We start from the raw sequence: 16,432 nt of genomic DNA on the forward strand, positions 1-16,432 counted from the left end.
CGTGCTCACAATTTTTTCGAACATTTTTGAACTTTTTTGTGGGAGGTACCGGAAGGAGTGGACCGATATAAACCACCTTCGAACTTAAACTAAGCTTGGACAAAATATTACGAAAGCCAAATTTTGGACCGAATCGACAGATCCGTTCGAGACTTACCTTGAGCTCCAACAACTACACATGGTGTAACAGGGTTTTTATGTTTGCCTAATGAAAATTGTACCGTCGTATGGGGGGCAGTGAATACAAGTTGCTACAACAAAAATCAGAGTGATTCTAGAGCTGGTCCTAAACTGAACTTTTCCGAAATTTTATGTGGGAGGTACCCGAAGGTGTGGACCGATTAAGTCCATATTGGAACCTCATCCAAGTGTGCAAAGTATGGACAAAATCGGTTATTCCCTGTGAGAGTTATAGCGCACAAATTTTCCGAACATTTTCGAACTTTAGTGGGGGAGGTACCGGAAGGAGTGGACCGATATAACCCATCTTCGAACTTAATCGACTCCAAATTGTCTGAAACCGATTTCGTTCAAACATACTTGGGGTCTAAAATCATTATTTCGATGAGGCACATTTTCTAAAACTTCCCTAAAAACATAAATTAATGCAATTACAAAGAATACATACCGTTTTATTATTTCGTCCACAAACTTTATTTAAACAAACTATTATTTTAGTCTCTGTGTTTTCTTTTTTAATAAAATAATGTTTTTAATTTCCTTCATAAGCGTGTGAGAGATAAAAAGTGTTTCTTCTAAAGCGGAATATTTTATTGTTATTACAGCATTGCAATTATTGTTTTAGATGATTTTCTTTGTTTCCCATATATACTTATATATGTGTATTATTACAGTTCTTTTTCTTCCTCATGAGCTTTTGTCCTAATTTTTTTTAACTATTGCATTACATATATTTTGTCTATTCTTTTTTGTTCTATTCATTTTAGGGTTCAAAACTTAGATTCAATTGTACGTGTTGCAGACCGTGAACTGCCGGTGGTGAACACAAGAGGTGATGTCCTGTTCAATTCATGGAAGGGAATATTTAATGGCCAAGGAGGTTTCTTTTCACAAGCACCACGCATATACAGTTTCAGTGGTAAAAATGTACTAACGGATCCCTTGTGGTAAGTCTTTATTAATAAGTATGATTTTTAAAAATGTTTGTTTTATTGACACTTAGGGAAATTTAAAACCGTAATAGTATAGATTGATAATATTGATATTGATAATATTTATAATAAATCCAAATAAATGTCGTTGATATTGAACTTCTGAATAAATATTCTACATAGTTACAATTAACTGGTTATAACAAGAAGCAGTTCCTTTATTAGTGGGGTGTATGTGGTTTGTGGAATTTTAAACCAAGAAGAGCTCAGTACTTTCATAAACGAAAGGAAATTAATTGTTCCTATTTGTTTCAATACAGTTTGTGGTTTGGCCAAACTTAACGTCGTTCTTACTTGTTCAGGTTTTGTTTTACTTTTTCGTAACAACATTATATTTCAGCTTTCGAAGGTGTACTTAACCTTGAGTGGCTATCACTTTTGCTCGGATTAACGAGCAAACCCAGAGTTATTTTGTTGTTGTCTGTTTTTTTATTTTGCTACGCAATGTCTGTTTCTTTATATTAGTGGTCTTATATGTTGCCTTAAGGGAACATACATTTTACCGTTTCCTTTTTTCTGCACTGCAGCCACCCACATGATTACCGTATCTTCCCACTCAAATGCAAACATGGAGCTTAAGGTTAAACATATTAAAGGCATAAAAATTTAATTTTTTGTGCAATAATTCTTTTTATTAGATTAACAATTAGCGATATTTCAATGTTTACGTTTTCCATACACTCATAAACGAGCGAACCAATTTAAATCAAAAGATAAATTTGTAAATGTGAATGTTTGAATGTTGAAAAGCAAACATCCATTTAGACGTAAGTTAAGTGCCTTCGAAATCATCCACAGCAATTCATGTTGAGTGCTGTGATTTAAGTACCATTTTAATTGAAATGTACAATACACTTATTGCCAATTCATTTTATTTCTACTTATTACGGGCTCATAATATTTTGGATTTTTCTCGGTATCTGTAGGTTGTGAATTTTTCTACAAACAAAATGTATTTCATTGTTTGTTATAAATAAAATTATAATTTTCATATCAAGCATATCAATTTGGAAACCATTGGGAATTTGGATTTACAATCTTCAGAAATAAGAAATTCCAAAAACTGTACATAATGCGTAACAAAAAATAAAAAGTGCAAACAAAATTTTCTTATCATCGATAAAGTTATGGCAGAGAACTACCAAACACAAAATATATCAAAAGAAAAAACAAACTCATCGAATGGCTCAAAACCTGGAACTACTTGCCCTTTCTACCTACTAAGAGTCCAAAATATCAAGTTACATCAACTTTAGAAAAACAAGTAAGAAAGTATCAGTCAGCTGTGCTGACAGAATAGATATACCCTCAGCCTATGTGAATTTAAACTTTCATCTACGGACATATCTTTTTAGAATTTTGTGGTTCTTTTTGGGCATTTGAACCTGCCGACAAAAATGTGGATTAGGATTAAAGTTCAAAAGTGTAGCGTAGGAGGTACTTAAAGGAATGGACTGACATAGTTCATTACGGGAGTGGATCTTATTTTGGGAGCGTCCACTAGACATTTCAGTGGGCCATCGTTTAACTTTTGGACCAGTATGCCGGCAAGCATGGATTTATCCACGGAAAACATCCCAGCAAAATGTTCGATGCCAAAGATGACATTCAATCATGGGTGCAAGTGATCTAGCATGTCATCTTTTTAGCATCTTCATCGATGAATTTTATATGATCGTGGACCCCAAAAGATGACGTTCTTTTCTGGATCCTAAGCATGTCATTTTAACCAATGCGTTGACATGTCATTTCCACCAATGCTTTGACACGTCATTTTCACCCATGCTTTGACATGTCATTTTAACCAATGCTTTGGCATGTCATTTTCACCAACCCCTTGGCATGAAATTTTCATGTCTTGTTTGGAAAATCGAAATGCTGTATTGAAATATGGTTTTCATGAAAAACAAAACTCTTTATTAATTCAAACGAATTCATGAAATAGCTACAATTAATTTATCAGTTTAGTTTTTCAAAAGTTTACATCCAAAATTGCAATGTAATCACCACCGCTGCAACGCAAAAGATTACTTCCTCCGTCCTCCGCAACTGATATTCTTTCATCTTACAAAAGGTTTTTTCAATTATCTTCCCATCACCAGTTCAGATTTCAACATGGACTCCAAATGCACTCCTTTAAGTATTTTTATTTCGTAAATTACTTTTATTTTATAATTTTGTTATTTTATTTTATAACAACATTTTGGTAATTTATACTCTTTTGTTTAGTGACGGAAATATGTAGGGATCTACAACCCGGCTTGCTTTAGGGATCTCTAAGAACAAAATGTAACGAACGGGGAGGAGAGACTTTTTATGGAAAATACCATTTATGCTTAATTAATTTATTTTTAATTGTTTCTTTCCAAAAGTAGTTTCTTCTTTATTTTCAGATTCTTGTTCCTTTTCGTTTCGGACTTTTTTTTCAAATTCCAAGAAGCGAGATTTGATTGATTTCATTCTATGTCAGATTTAGAACAGACAAGGGAACTTTTAAAATAGCAATGTGTGCAGTACGATTCTATTTTTTGCTCGATGGTTGGGACTTCATATAATACCAATTGTTTAGAAGTTTTAGTTGGTTGATATGCAGGAAATGTAAGACAACATCACGACGACAGTTCTAACAACTTTGGTCTGTTCCAGAAACTGCAAGAATCTACTTATTTTTACTACGATAACAATTTTTCCTTTATGTTATCGGAAAAAATAGTAAAAATTAGTATATTTTTGCAGTACTGGAACATACCAAAATGAAAATAAACAGGTGTGTAAATAAAAACACAAACATCATCTCTATTGGATCGATGGAATGGGTACAAATGCTGATGAAAAGATCGGATCTTTCACGACTTTCTTTGCATTGGTTCAAATCCTAATGAAAAGATCGGATCTTTCACGACTTCCTTTGAACCAATGCAAAAGATGGCATGAAATCACGTCATCGCAAAGAACCCCTTCCGTCAAATTTTGCTGGGATAATATCGCTTTAAACAGGGCCACAACGAACAGCATTGGTATACATTTCCAAAGGATCTTCGAACAGACCCTAAACTGCACTTAGACACAAATGTTGAGCCTTTTGGGGGGCTGCCTAAGGATAGGACCGATATGGGTCAATTTAGAAGTTAAACTAAATTAGGACAAACTGTAAGTATAGGAAGTTGAGGACCGGTATTGCCCATCTTCGAATTGAAACTAAGTTTGGAGAAAATATGACGAAGGTCGAATTTTGGACGAAATCGGTCGATCAGTTCGACAGATATCGTGTTCTCCAGCCACTATATATGGTGATATAAGGGTTTTTTATAACTTTCGGGCTGTTTTCTTAAGAAGCATGGACTTGCCCCTGAAAAAACTTTTACCGTCGTAATTGGGGCAGCGAACGCAAGTTGCTTCACCAAAAACCAAGGTGATTCGAGAGCAGGTCTTAAAGTGAACTTATCTGAAATTTTTTGTAGCAGGTACCCGAAGGAGTGGACAAATATAGTCCATATTTGAACCTGACCTATATCTGGTAGATATATTAGGATGTGTAAAGAATGGACAAGATCGTTCACTCCTTTCAAGAGTTATCGTGCGCTCAATTTTTCCGAACATGTTTGAACTTTTGTAGGGGAGGTACCTGAAGGAGTGGACCGATATGACTTATCTTCAAATATAAACTAAGTTTCGACAAAATATTACAAAAGTCAAATTTTGGACTGAATCGTCAGATCCGTTCGCAGATCTTGCGCTCTAACCACAACACATGGTGTCATAGGGTTTTTTTCATCTTTCCGGCTATTTTCTCAGGAAGTATGGGCTTGCCCTTGATGAAATTTGTACCGTCGTATGGGATGCGGTGCATACAAGTTGCTACAACAAAAATCAAAACGATTCGAGAGCAGATCCTAAACTGAACTTTTCCAAAATTTTGAGTGGGACATACCCAAAGGAGTACCCGAATTTAGTCCAAACGTACTTGGGGTCTAAAACCATTATTTCGATGAGGCACATTTTGCCCGTATGAAAGTGTATATACCTCCTTAGCGTAAATGCAATACTAAACTACAGTAACATGGGTTCGAAAATTAGACAAAAGAAACCCTCGATATACAAAAAATTGGACAATACCGGTTCATGGGGGCTCGAATAAAACCTGGATTGTAACTTCTAGGAACGAAAAATTTAATTTAACAACCAATTCACTAGAAAACTATGTCTAAAATTTTCAAACATTATATGGGGGCCATAGCAAAACACGGACCGATACTGTCTGAGTTGTTGCATGGGATTTTCGGTAAATGATATAAAGTTTTGTAACATAGCGAAAACTAAATACCAAATAAAATTAATTTCGGTTCATTAATGTGGCTAAAACATTCTAAATAGGGAAAATAGGGGGTACCGTTGCACAGAGGGGAAATTTGTGTTAAAAGTTGATAAAAAGCCCTAGAATGCTCATTTATAGTCCGATTGATATAAAATTTTGCACAAAGCATATCTTCTGTATAAGGATTAATCCTATAGAAAAAAATGAAAATCGGTCCAGATTTGGATGCAGCTTCCATATATATTCGCATCTGATATGAGATAAAAATGCACCAAAATCACTTAAAATGGACACATGCAACCTGAACTAGCCTAAAAAACATTGAGCCAATTTTCAAACAAATCGGTACAGATGTATATATAGTCCCATATACATATATTTCATTCCAAATTTTATTTTTTGTAACTTACTTAAATTAAATTTTTCTCAATTCACATGAGAAAAGCCGTGAATGTTTCTGAATAATGCAAGCATATTTGATAGGTGTTGGTTTAGTCTGATAAATAAGAGCCCCGGTTATAAGGCGGAGCAAAATTTAGTGTGAGTAAACCTTGCAATTCCATATAAAAATATTTCATATTTTAGTTGAGAAAAATTAGATTTTTTCGGAATGGCGCAAATATGCGCAATTTTTTATACCCTCAGCCTGTAGGCTAAGGAGGGTATATACACTTTGATACGATGAAAATGTGCCTCATAATAATGGTTTTAGACCCCAAGTATGTTTGGACCAAATGTTTTTCAGACAATTTGGAGTCGATCTAGCCATGTCCGTCCGTCTGTCTGTCCGTCTGTCTGTCTGTCCTGCTGGCTGGAGCTCACGATAACTCTCGAACGGATGAACCGATTCGGTTCAAATTTTGGCTATCGTAATATTTTGTCCAAACTTAGTTTAAGTTCGAAGATGAGTTACATCGGTCCACTCCTTCCGGTACCTCCCCCACAAAAGTTCGAAAATGTTCGGAAAGTTTGTGCGCACGATAACTTTTGAAGGGAGTGACCGATTTGGACCATACTTTGTATAGCGTAAACTTTCTACCAGAGTAATATGAAGCTTCAATATGGTCTCAATAGGTCCATTCCGTCGGGTACCTCCCACACAAAATTTCGGAAAAGTTCAGTTTAGGGCCATCCCTCGAATCGCTTTGATTTTTGTTTTAGCAGCTTGTATTCACTGCCCTCCATACGACTGTTCAAGTTTCATCAGGGGCAAGTCCATACTTCCTGAGAAAATAGCATGAAAGTTGCAAAAAACCCCTATGACACCGTTTGAAGTGGTTGGAGCGCAAAATAACTCTGGTACGGATCTGCCGATTCGGTTCAAAATATGGCCTTAGTAATATTTTGTCCAAACCTAGTTTAAGTTTGAAGATAAGCCATATCGGTCCACTCCTTCGGGTACCTCCCCCACAAAAGTTCAAAAATGTTCGGAAAAATTGTTCGTACAGTAACTCTTGAAGGGAGTGGCCGAATTGGTCTATACTTTACACATCCTAATATATCTACCAGATATAGATCAGGTTAAAATATGGACTATATTTGTCCACCCCATCCGGTACCTCCCACACAAAATTTCGGATAAGTTCACTTTAAGGCCTGATATCGAATCACTTTGATTTTTGTTGAAGCAACTTTCATTCGCTGCCTCAATTACGATGGTTAAAGTTTTTTAGGGGCAAGTCCATACTTCTTGAGCAAACAGCCCAAATAGTGTAAAAAACCCCCTATGGCACCATATGTTGTGGCTGGAGATCCACTTCCATAACGGTCAATGTCGATCCATTCCTTTTAGTATCTCCTCCGCAAAACTTTTGATATTTAATCCTAATCAACATTTTTGTCGCTTCAAACGCCTAAAATTGTTAAAACCCCCTAAATACATACGTATTTTGGGAAAAATTGTTCAATATACACAGGCTGAGGGTATATCTCTGTCGGCAAAGCCGACTGATACTTTTTTACTTGTTATGATTGAATCTGATATTTGAGACTCAATCGCATAAAACATTAGAAAAAACTATGGTCGGGAAACGACGGGGAAATAGACTTTTTCACTATTGAAATTGTAGTAATCTTAAAAATTATCATAAAAAAAATTCATAAAGAGGATATGTATCACCATTATTAAAGAGCAAAAATGTAAAATCAATCTGAAAATTTTAAATGCTAATCTTGTTCGGAGACTGTACAAAAACAATAAATCTTGAAAAATATAAATTTTCGCGAAAATAATGTCATTTTAATGTTCACCTAATTTCTTAGTTTTCGAAAATTTACTTTTTGTTTTCAGTATGGCTGAGTTCAATCGACTGCTGCATTTGATTGGTTAATCTTACAAAGTCGAAGATGGTTAGAGCAAATAAAGAAAAGAGTCTGGTTGCCGTTTATCAACATTTTTTCATAAAAAAAACGATTTTCATATTTTGAGTTTTGAGCAACTTTAGGCCTATGTTTCCCCTCTGCGCGTTGTATGGGGCTCTATGAAAACGTAGACCTATACCGACATATTTCTGGTTGGGCGTTTTTTTTTTATCTCCTATAAAGACTTAATACCACATTTTGTCATTTCAGTGCTATATTGAAGCCGTAACCATAAAAATTCCCAAAATCGGGAAGTACCGTTCTATGGGGGCTATACGAAAACGTGAACGTATATCAAAAATTCTCTTCTAGAAAGTTGTATTTCCCCATCGAAAACTAAATACACAATTTCAGCCACTTTTGGTTTGATAATAAAGCTGAAACCGTCAAAATTCCGAAAATCGGGAAGTACCATTCTATGTGGGCTATATCAAAACGTAGACCTATACTGATAAATCTCTTCTGGAATATTTTATGCCACCTTACTGACTAAGTACCAAATTTCGTCCATTTCGGTTTGATAATGACGCTAAAACCGTTCTATGGGGTCTATATGAAGACATGAATCTATACTGACTTATTGCAGGTAAAACTTTTTATGCCACCACCGAAGACCAAATGCCGAATTTCAGTGTGGCTATTATTTTCAAAAAAATAAATAAAATGCTAGCTTCTACAAAAAAAATCTTTCAAGCCTACGTTTTGGTTTCGTCTCCATGTACCCGTATATAAAAATTGCTATTTCCATTATATGTCTAATATATCATTATTGTCATTGTATGATAACCTTTATTTTGTTGTCATCATTTAATTGTATGACTTTTGTTAATTGTAACAAAGAAAACATCTCACATGTTAAACTGAGCCGAGTGTACAAAATAAAAACGGCCTTAACAAAAACAACAACAGCAAATGCCAATTACAAACAAAACTCAACTTAACGATCCTTGGCACAATAGAATGGCAAAAAACATTGAGCAATTTGCATATGAAAATTTAATAACCGTAACAACACTCTGCAGTATAACAAAAAAAAAACGAATATACATACATACATATGTATTTATGTAGGTTCGTTCATCACAAAAGAAATGGCATTAAAATGAAATTCAAACGAAAAAAAGAAGAAGAGCAGCAAACAAAAAAAAAACGAATCTTCATACATTAGAATGCAGGAAGCCATTTAGTTGGTAGCTTGAAACCTATAAAGGAAGAGACAGGCAAACAGTCAGGACACAGACAAATATCAAATGACATATACACCATAAACACGTACACAAACTTAATACGAATGCATAAAAAATACACATACATCCGTTTGTGTGTGTGCATGTGTTGGAACACATACCTAGGCAACGTTTAAGGATATCTCGCATTTGAAATTCGTGTGTTTACTGTTATTTTTAGTCCTAGACATTGCTCACTTTCCTAGAATCATCCTGGTATGAGTTTTGACAATTTTATTTTTGCAAGTTATGTTTATTGTCTTCGTTGTTGTTGCCTATGTGCAAGTTGATGACTTCTTGTCTTTTACATTCAATTGCATTTAATTATGCAAATGTTTTAAATGCCAACATACGCACACACATATGAATACATGTCTGTACCCTGCCAGCATTTGGAAGTGCGTTTCTCACTCCCTCGCCTAGGAAGTCACTCCGGAGACACGCCAAGGAAGATAGTTGATGTATTACACAAACAATTTGTATAGCCTTATTGTGATTACCTTTTGTCGCGTATGTCGACACTTCGGAGTGACTTCCATGGCGATTGTTTACATTTATTTAATGATTCAGCACATTTGAACTAATATGGGACATTTTTCTATCTGATGATTATATGAGACGGTGGTGCAGTGGTAAGCATACTCGCTTTGCACTCTGAAGGTCCGGGTTCGCTTCCCAAGTCTGGCAACAAAACATCCAATTTTTAAAATAACAAAATTAATGTAGGCGGAAATTAAAAATAATAATTTTTCTAAGAGATCGTACTTCAAAAAAAAAAAAAATAAATAAATAAAAAAATAAAAAACAAATAAAAAATAAAATAAAAATAAATAGAAAAAAAATAAAAAATATTTTTTTTTTAATTCCAAGAACTATCGCGGAAATGATCTTCCAGAAGTGTCGCTGGAGTGACTTCCAAGACGACACGCCGGCGTGGTTCATTTCTTCACAACGGAGGTCACTTCAGGGTGACTTCCGCGACTATCGCCACGGCTGTTTTCATCGCCCTGGGCGACACGCCTAAGTCACTTCCGAGATAGTTTTTGCTTGCAGGGTATCTATGAGCTATTTAGCATACAAATATGTATGTATGCACACACGTTCAGATGCATTTCCTCTTGTCTGCAGTGTTGTTCCCAATTAGATAAACAGAAATTTGGAAAGCATTTACGCATACTTGTAGATAAATTCCCGAAAATGTACGAGTATGTATGTTGGCTTTACACATGACTTATTTTTAAGACAAATTATGTACGAATAATTTTCGTGCCATCATTATGCAATGGTTAGCATGTGCATTTATTAACCCAATCCCTGCGAAAGATTTTGGAAAAAAATTAAACATTAATTTTAACGTGTTTAGGGAATGAAGTGGAAACAATTAGATTCCTTTCGTTTATGAAGAAGACTAAATAACAAAATTAAGCAATTTCGGTAATACAAAGTGGCTAATCTTCAAAATACCGAAATTCGGGAGGGGGCTCTATCGCAACGTCGATCTATACCGACAAATTTCTGGCGGAAAGAGGACTAAATACCAAATTTCCGATATTTCGATAAGATAATGTGCCTAAAACCATTAAAATACCGAAAACCAAAAGAACGCTTTTATGGGGGATATAGAATGACGTGGACCTATACTGAAAATTCTCTTCTCATGGAAGACTAAATAAAAAATCGGGAGGTACCGTTCTATGGGGGCTATATCGAAACGTGTACCTATACTGACGAACATCAATCGGAAAGGTTTTTACCTCTAACGTAGACTAAATACCAAATTTCAAACATTTCGGTGGATTGTTGGGGCCACAAACTTCAAAACACCGAAAATCGTGAGGTAACATTCTATTGGGACTACATGAAGGCGCGGACACGTACCAAATTTATGGGGAAACGTTTTATACCCACATCGAAGACTTAAAACAAAATTTCAGCCATTTCAGTGGAATACACTGTGCAACACGAAAATTATTAACCATATTCTGACACCGCAGTGTGATAGAACACCAAAAATGAGAAGACACGTGTCTCGCCGTTTTTCCCAATCTCATCAACTTTCGCGGTTATAGGCCTCCAAAGGTTTGAGGCTTTGATGTAGAAAAGGTCATTTAGTCAGGACTATATCTTCCAAACCGTTACAAAATTTGAATTTATCTCAGAGGCAAAGTTGTAGCTCTTGTCTTAAATAACAGTAATTGTAAACACATATAATCCATCAAGCTTCATCTGCAAGGTCAAAATCGCCATGGTCAAATTTCTTTTAAAATTTTTCTCAAGTTTTGTTATACAGCTTTCAAACCGATCAAAATTGAAGCAAACAACCAACTAGAAAAATCTACCTTAGATCTTAGTAAACAATTTTCTAGAACATACGAACTCTGTAGAAACGGATCTTAATGGTCAAAATAGCAAAACAATTGCGTTTTTATCCTCGTTTCTAGGTTTCTGCTCCATAGCTATTAAACCGTTCAAAATTCAAGAAAACAATCAACCACAATAGCGTTGCAAAGGCATCAATGAACAACTTTCTGGAACATGCGAAATGTCTATGAAGGGTTCTTAATGGTAAAAATAGCAAAAATCTTTTGAAAATATCCAATTTTTATACTTTTTTCTCCGACTCTGGTCCAAAGATACGCAACCACCCAAAAATTAAGGATACCGTCAACCACAAAAATGTACCTAAGGTTTCAATAAACAACTTTTTAGAACATATGAAGATTCTAGGAATGATTCTTGGGGCTGAAATTCACGAACAATTAAATTTTTTAACATTCCCCCTTCTCAGGTTTGGAAATAACAAACTGTTAAATTTGAAAGGTTTGTTATTTACGGACCTGAACAGGAAAGAATGATCTATAATAATCTAATTTTGAGCTTGAAGAATCGTTCCTAGAATCTTCATTTGTTCTAGAAATTTGTTTGTTGAAATCTAAGGTACATTTCTGTAGTTGACTGTATCCTTACCTTTAATCTTTGGACCAGAGTCGGAGAAAAAAGTATAAAAATTGGATATTTACAATCGATTTTTGCCATTAAGAACCGTTCATTGACATTTCGCATATTCCAGAAAGTTGTTTATTGAAGCCTTTGCTAAACTATTGTGTTTGATTGTTTTCTTGAATTTTGAACGGTTTAAAATTTATGGAGCAGAAGCCGAGAAAAGTGGATAAAAATCGCGATTGTTTTGCTATTGGCCATTAAGACCTGTTCCTTCAGGTTTCGTATATTCTAGAAAGATGTTTATTGAGATCTATGGTACATTTTTGTAGTTGGTTGTTTGCTTCAATTTTGATCGGTTTGAAAGCTGTATAACAAAACTTGAGAAAAATTTTAAAAGAAATTTGACCATGGCGATTTTTACCTTGCAGATGAAGCTTGATGGATTATATGTGTTCACAATTTCTGTTCTTTAAGACAAGAGCTACAACTTTGCCTCTAGATAAATTCAAATTTTGTAACGGTTTGGAAGATATAGTCCTGACTAAATGACCCTTTCTACATCAAAGCCTCAAACTTTTGGAGGCCTATAACCGCGAAGACGGCGAGACACGTGTCTTCTCATTTTTGGTATTCTATCACACTGCGGAGTCAGAATATGGTTAATAAAACATGACTCAAAAAATTACACACAGTGATATTGAGGCTTACCCCTTCAAAATAACGAAAATCGGGAGGTACACAGCTGAAATTTTCTACACATGTGTTGTTGTACTGAACTTGGATCAAGTTCGAAGATGGGCTATATCGGTCCACGATTTGGTATAACCCCCATATAACGGTTCCACCCGATTTCAGATATTTTGACGTTTTTAACCATATTTTCAGACCGAATTAGCTATGATTTGATAATTAGGGTTCCCAGTGAGCACAAAACTTCTCCACCAAAACTTAGCCCCCACATAGCGGAACCGCCCGATTTCCGGTATTTTGACGTTTTTAGCTGCATGTTCTGGCCGAATCGGCTATAATTTGGCATTTAGGGTTTCTGGTGGTCAAGTGACTTCCCCAGCTAAAATTGTTTGCCTAGGTACTTTCTCAACAGAAAGAAGACTAATAATTCCATATTAGCTCATGGTGGAAGGCCCGGCCAAACCTAACGCTTTTTAACTTGTTAATTCTTAATCAAAATCTTACAAAACATACCTTTCCACGTATTTTCCATTAAAAAAAAACGTTAATTATGTTACCGGTGTTTAATTGTCGAGCTAAACAATTTTGTTCTTATTTTGATTGAATATTGAGAAGACACGTGTCTCGCCGTTTTTCCCAATCTCATCAACTTTCGCGGTTATAGGCCTCCAAAGGTTTGAGGCTTTGATGTAGAAAAGGTCATTTAGTCAGGACTATATCTTCCAAACCGTTACAAAATTTGAATTTATCTCAGAGGCAAAGTTGTAGCTCTTGTCTTAAATAACAGTAATTGTAAACACATATAATCCATCAAGCTTCATCTGCAAGGTCAAAATCGCCATGGTCAAATTTCTTTTAAAATTTTTCTCAAGTTTTGTTATACAGCTTTCAAACCGATCAAAATTGAAGCAAACAACCAACTAGAAAAATCTACCTTAGATCTTAGTAAACAATTTTCTAGAACATACGAACTCTGTAGAAACGGATCTTAATGGTCAAAATAGCAAAACAATTGCGTTTTTATCCTCGTTTCTAGGTTTCTGCTCCATAGCTATTAAACCGTTCAAAATTCAAGAAAACAATCAACCACAATAGCGTTGCAAAGGCATCAATGAACAACTTTCTGGAACATGCGAAATGTCTATGAAGGGTTCTTAATGGTAAAAATAGCAAAAATCTTTTGAAAATATCCAATTTTTATACTTTTTTCTCCGACTCTGGTCCAAAGATACGCAACCACCCAAAAATTAAGGATACCGTCAACCACAAAAATGTACCTAAGGTTTCAATAAACAACTTTTTAGAACATATGAAGATTCTAGGAATGATTCTTGGGGCTGAAATTCACGAACAATTAAATTTTTTAACATTCCCCCTTCTCAGGTTTGGAAATAACAAACTGTTAAATTTGAAAGGTTTGTTATTTACGGACCTGAACAGGAAAGAATGATCTATAATAATCTAATTTTGAGCTTGAAGAATCGTTCCTAGAATCTTCATTTGTTCTAGAAATTTGTTTGTTGAAATCTAAGGTACATTTCTGTAGTTGACTGTATCCTTACCTTTAATCTTTGGACCAGAGTCGGAGAAAAAAGTATAAAAATTGGATATTTACAATCGATTTTTGCCATTAAGAACCGTTCATTGACATTTCGCATATTCCAGAAAGTTGTTTATTGAAGCCTTTGCTAAACTATTGTGTTTGATTGTTTTCTTGAATTTTGAACGGTTTAAAATTTATGGAGCAGAAGCCGAGAAAAGTGGATAAAAATCGCGATTGTTTTGCTATTGGCCATTAAGACCTGTTCCTTCAGGTTTCGTATATTCTAGAAAGATGTTTATTGAGATCTATGGTACATTTTTGTAGTTGGTTGTTTGCTTCAATTTTGATCGGTTTGAAAGCTGTATAACAAAACTTGAGAAAAATTTTAAAAGAAATTTGACCATGGCGATTTTTACCTTGCAGATGAAGCTTGATGGATTATATGTGTTCACAATTTCTGTTCTTTAAGACAAGAGCTACAACTTTGCCTCTGAGATAAATTCAAATTTTGTAACGGTTTGGAAGATATAGTCCTGACTAAATGACCCTTTCTACATCAAAGCCTCAAACTTTTGGAGGCCTATAACCGCGAAGACGGCGAGACACGTGTCTTCTCATTTTTGGTATTCTATCACACTGCGGAGTCAGAATATGGTTAATAAAACATGACTCAAAAAATTACACACAGTGATATTGAGGCTTACCCCTTCAAAATAACGAAAATCGGGAGGTACACAGCTGAAATTTTCTACACATGTGTTGTTGTACTGAACTTGGATCAAGTTCGAAGATGGGCTATATCGGTCCACGATTTGGTATAACCCCCATATAACGGTTCCACCCGATTTCAGATATTTTGACGTTTTTAACCATATTTTCAGACCGAATTAGCTATGATTTGATAATTAGGGTTCCCAGTGAGCACAAAACTTCTCCACCAAAACTTAGCCCCCACATAGCGGAACCGCCCGATTTCCGGTATTTTGACGTTTTTAGCTGCATGTTCTGGCCGAATCGGCTATAATTTGGCATTTAGGGTTTCTGGTGGTCAAGTGACTTCCCCAGCTAAAATTGTTTGCCTAGGTACTTTCTCAACAGAAAGAAAACTAATAATTCCATATTAGCTCATGGTGGAAGGCCCGGCCAAACCTAACGCTTTTTAACTTGTTAATTCTTAATCAAAATCTTACAAAACATACCTTTCCACGTATTTTCCATTAAAAAAAAACGTTAATTATGTTACCGGTGTTTAATTGTCGAGCTAAACAATTTTGTTCTTATTTTGATTGAATATTATAAAATGTTACAATGTTAGATGTAATATTTTTAACAGCCCGGTATGTGATCATGAAGCGTTGTCAGGTTGAAATGTTTTTCTTATTAAGTGGTCCAAAGTGTTAAGATTCTAATAGATAAAAATAGACTTTTTGCTCAGAAACTTGCCATTGGGCCTATAGTGCATTATAGGGGGAAATATATAAACTATTAGCACGCGATATCTCAAGGGCTTTCATATCCAAAAGGAATTTTCCAACGCTGCTGCACAGTGTAATAAGGAAATTTGCTAAAAAAATCTACGTTAAACGGCGAGCAATCTCAATTTAGAATACATTGAAAATTTTTGACTTGATTTGATTTTTTCGGCATATTATTTGAATTTTTTGTATATTTTTGCATATATTTTGCATATTTTTCATTTTTTATATGACCCCATATGTATATCGAAGAATTGACCCTTAAAACGTTTAGATCTAAAATTTGAGTCCAATCGGATAAGAAATAAAAAACATGCAAAAATCCGATATCTGGTTATTAACCCCGCTCATAACTTCAACAAACTAGAAAGATCAACATTAGTGTGGCATTATGAACGGAATGAAATAAACGAAAGGAACTATATTTATTTGAACGAAAGAAACTATATGTATTTATTTATTAAGCCTCACATTTATCAAATCGATAGTGTTACAACCCCAATTCCCCAAAAAAATAAAAATGACAATCACAACAATTTTCATTTTCAAATGTTTGTTGCGTTTTTTGACAATATCATAAAAAACATAAGTGTTTGTTGCATTATCCTCATCATCGTTAGTTATTCTGCTAAACAAAACCAAGATTTCAATCCCCCTATTACGTTTTCCTTCCCAGTTCTAAAAGTGGCGACTTATGGCCATACAAT

The 16,432-nt window shown here is 34.9% G+C and overlaps 1 pseudogene; it reads left to right on the forward strand.

Annotated features, from left to right (window-relative positions):
* Nucleotides 1-16,432, forward strand: part of LOC141403036 (uncharacterized) — a 1,250,555-nt pseudogene that overhangs the window by 866,858 nt on the left and 367,265 nt on the right.

Source organism: Musca autumnalis, unplaced genomic scaffold (genome assembly GCF_047663935.1).
Source record: "Musca autumnalis isolate F117 unplaced genomic scaffold, ASM4766393v1 scaffold_4, whole genome shotgun sequence".
NCBI lineage: Eukaryota > Metazoa > Arthropoda > Insecta > Diptera > Muscidae > Musca > Musca autumnalis.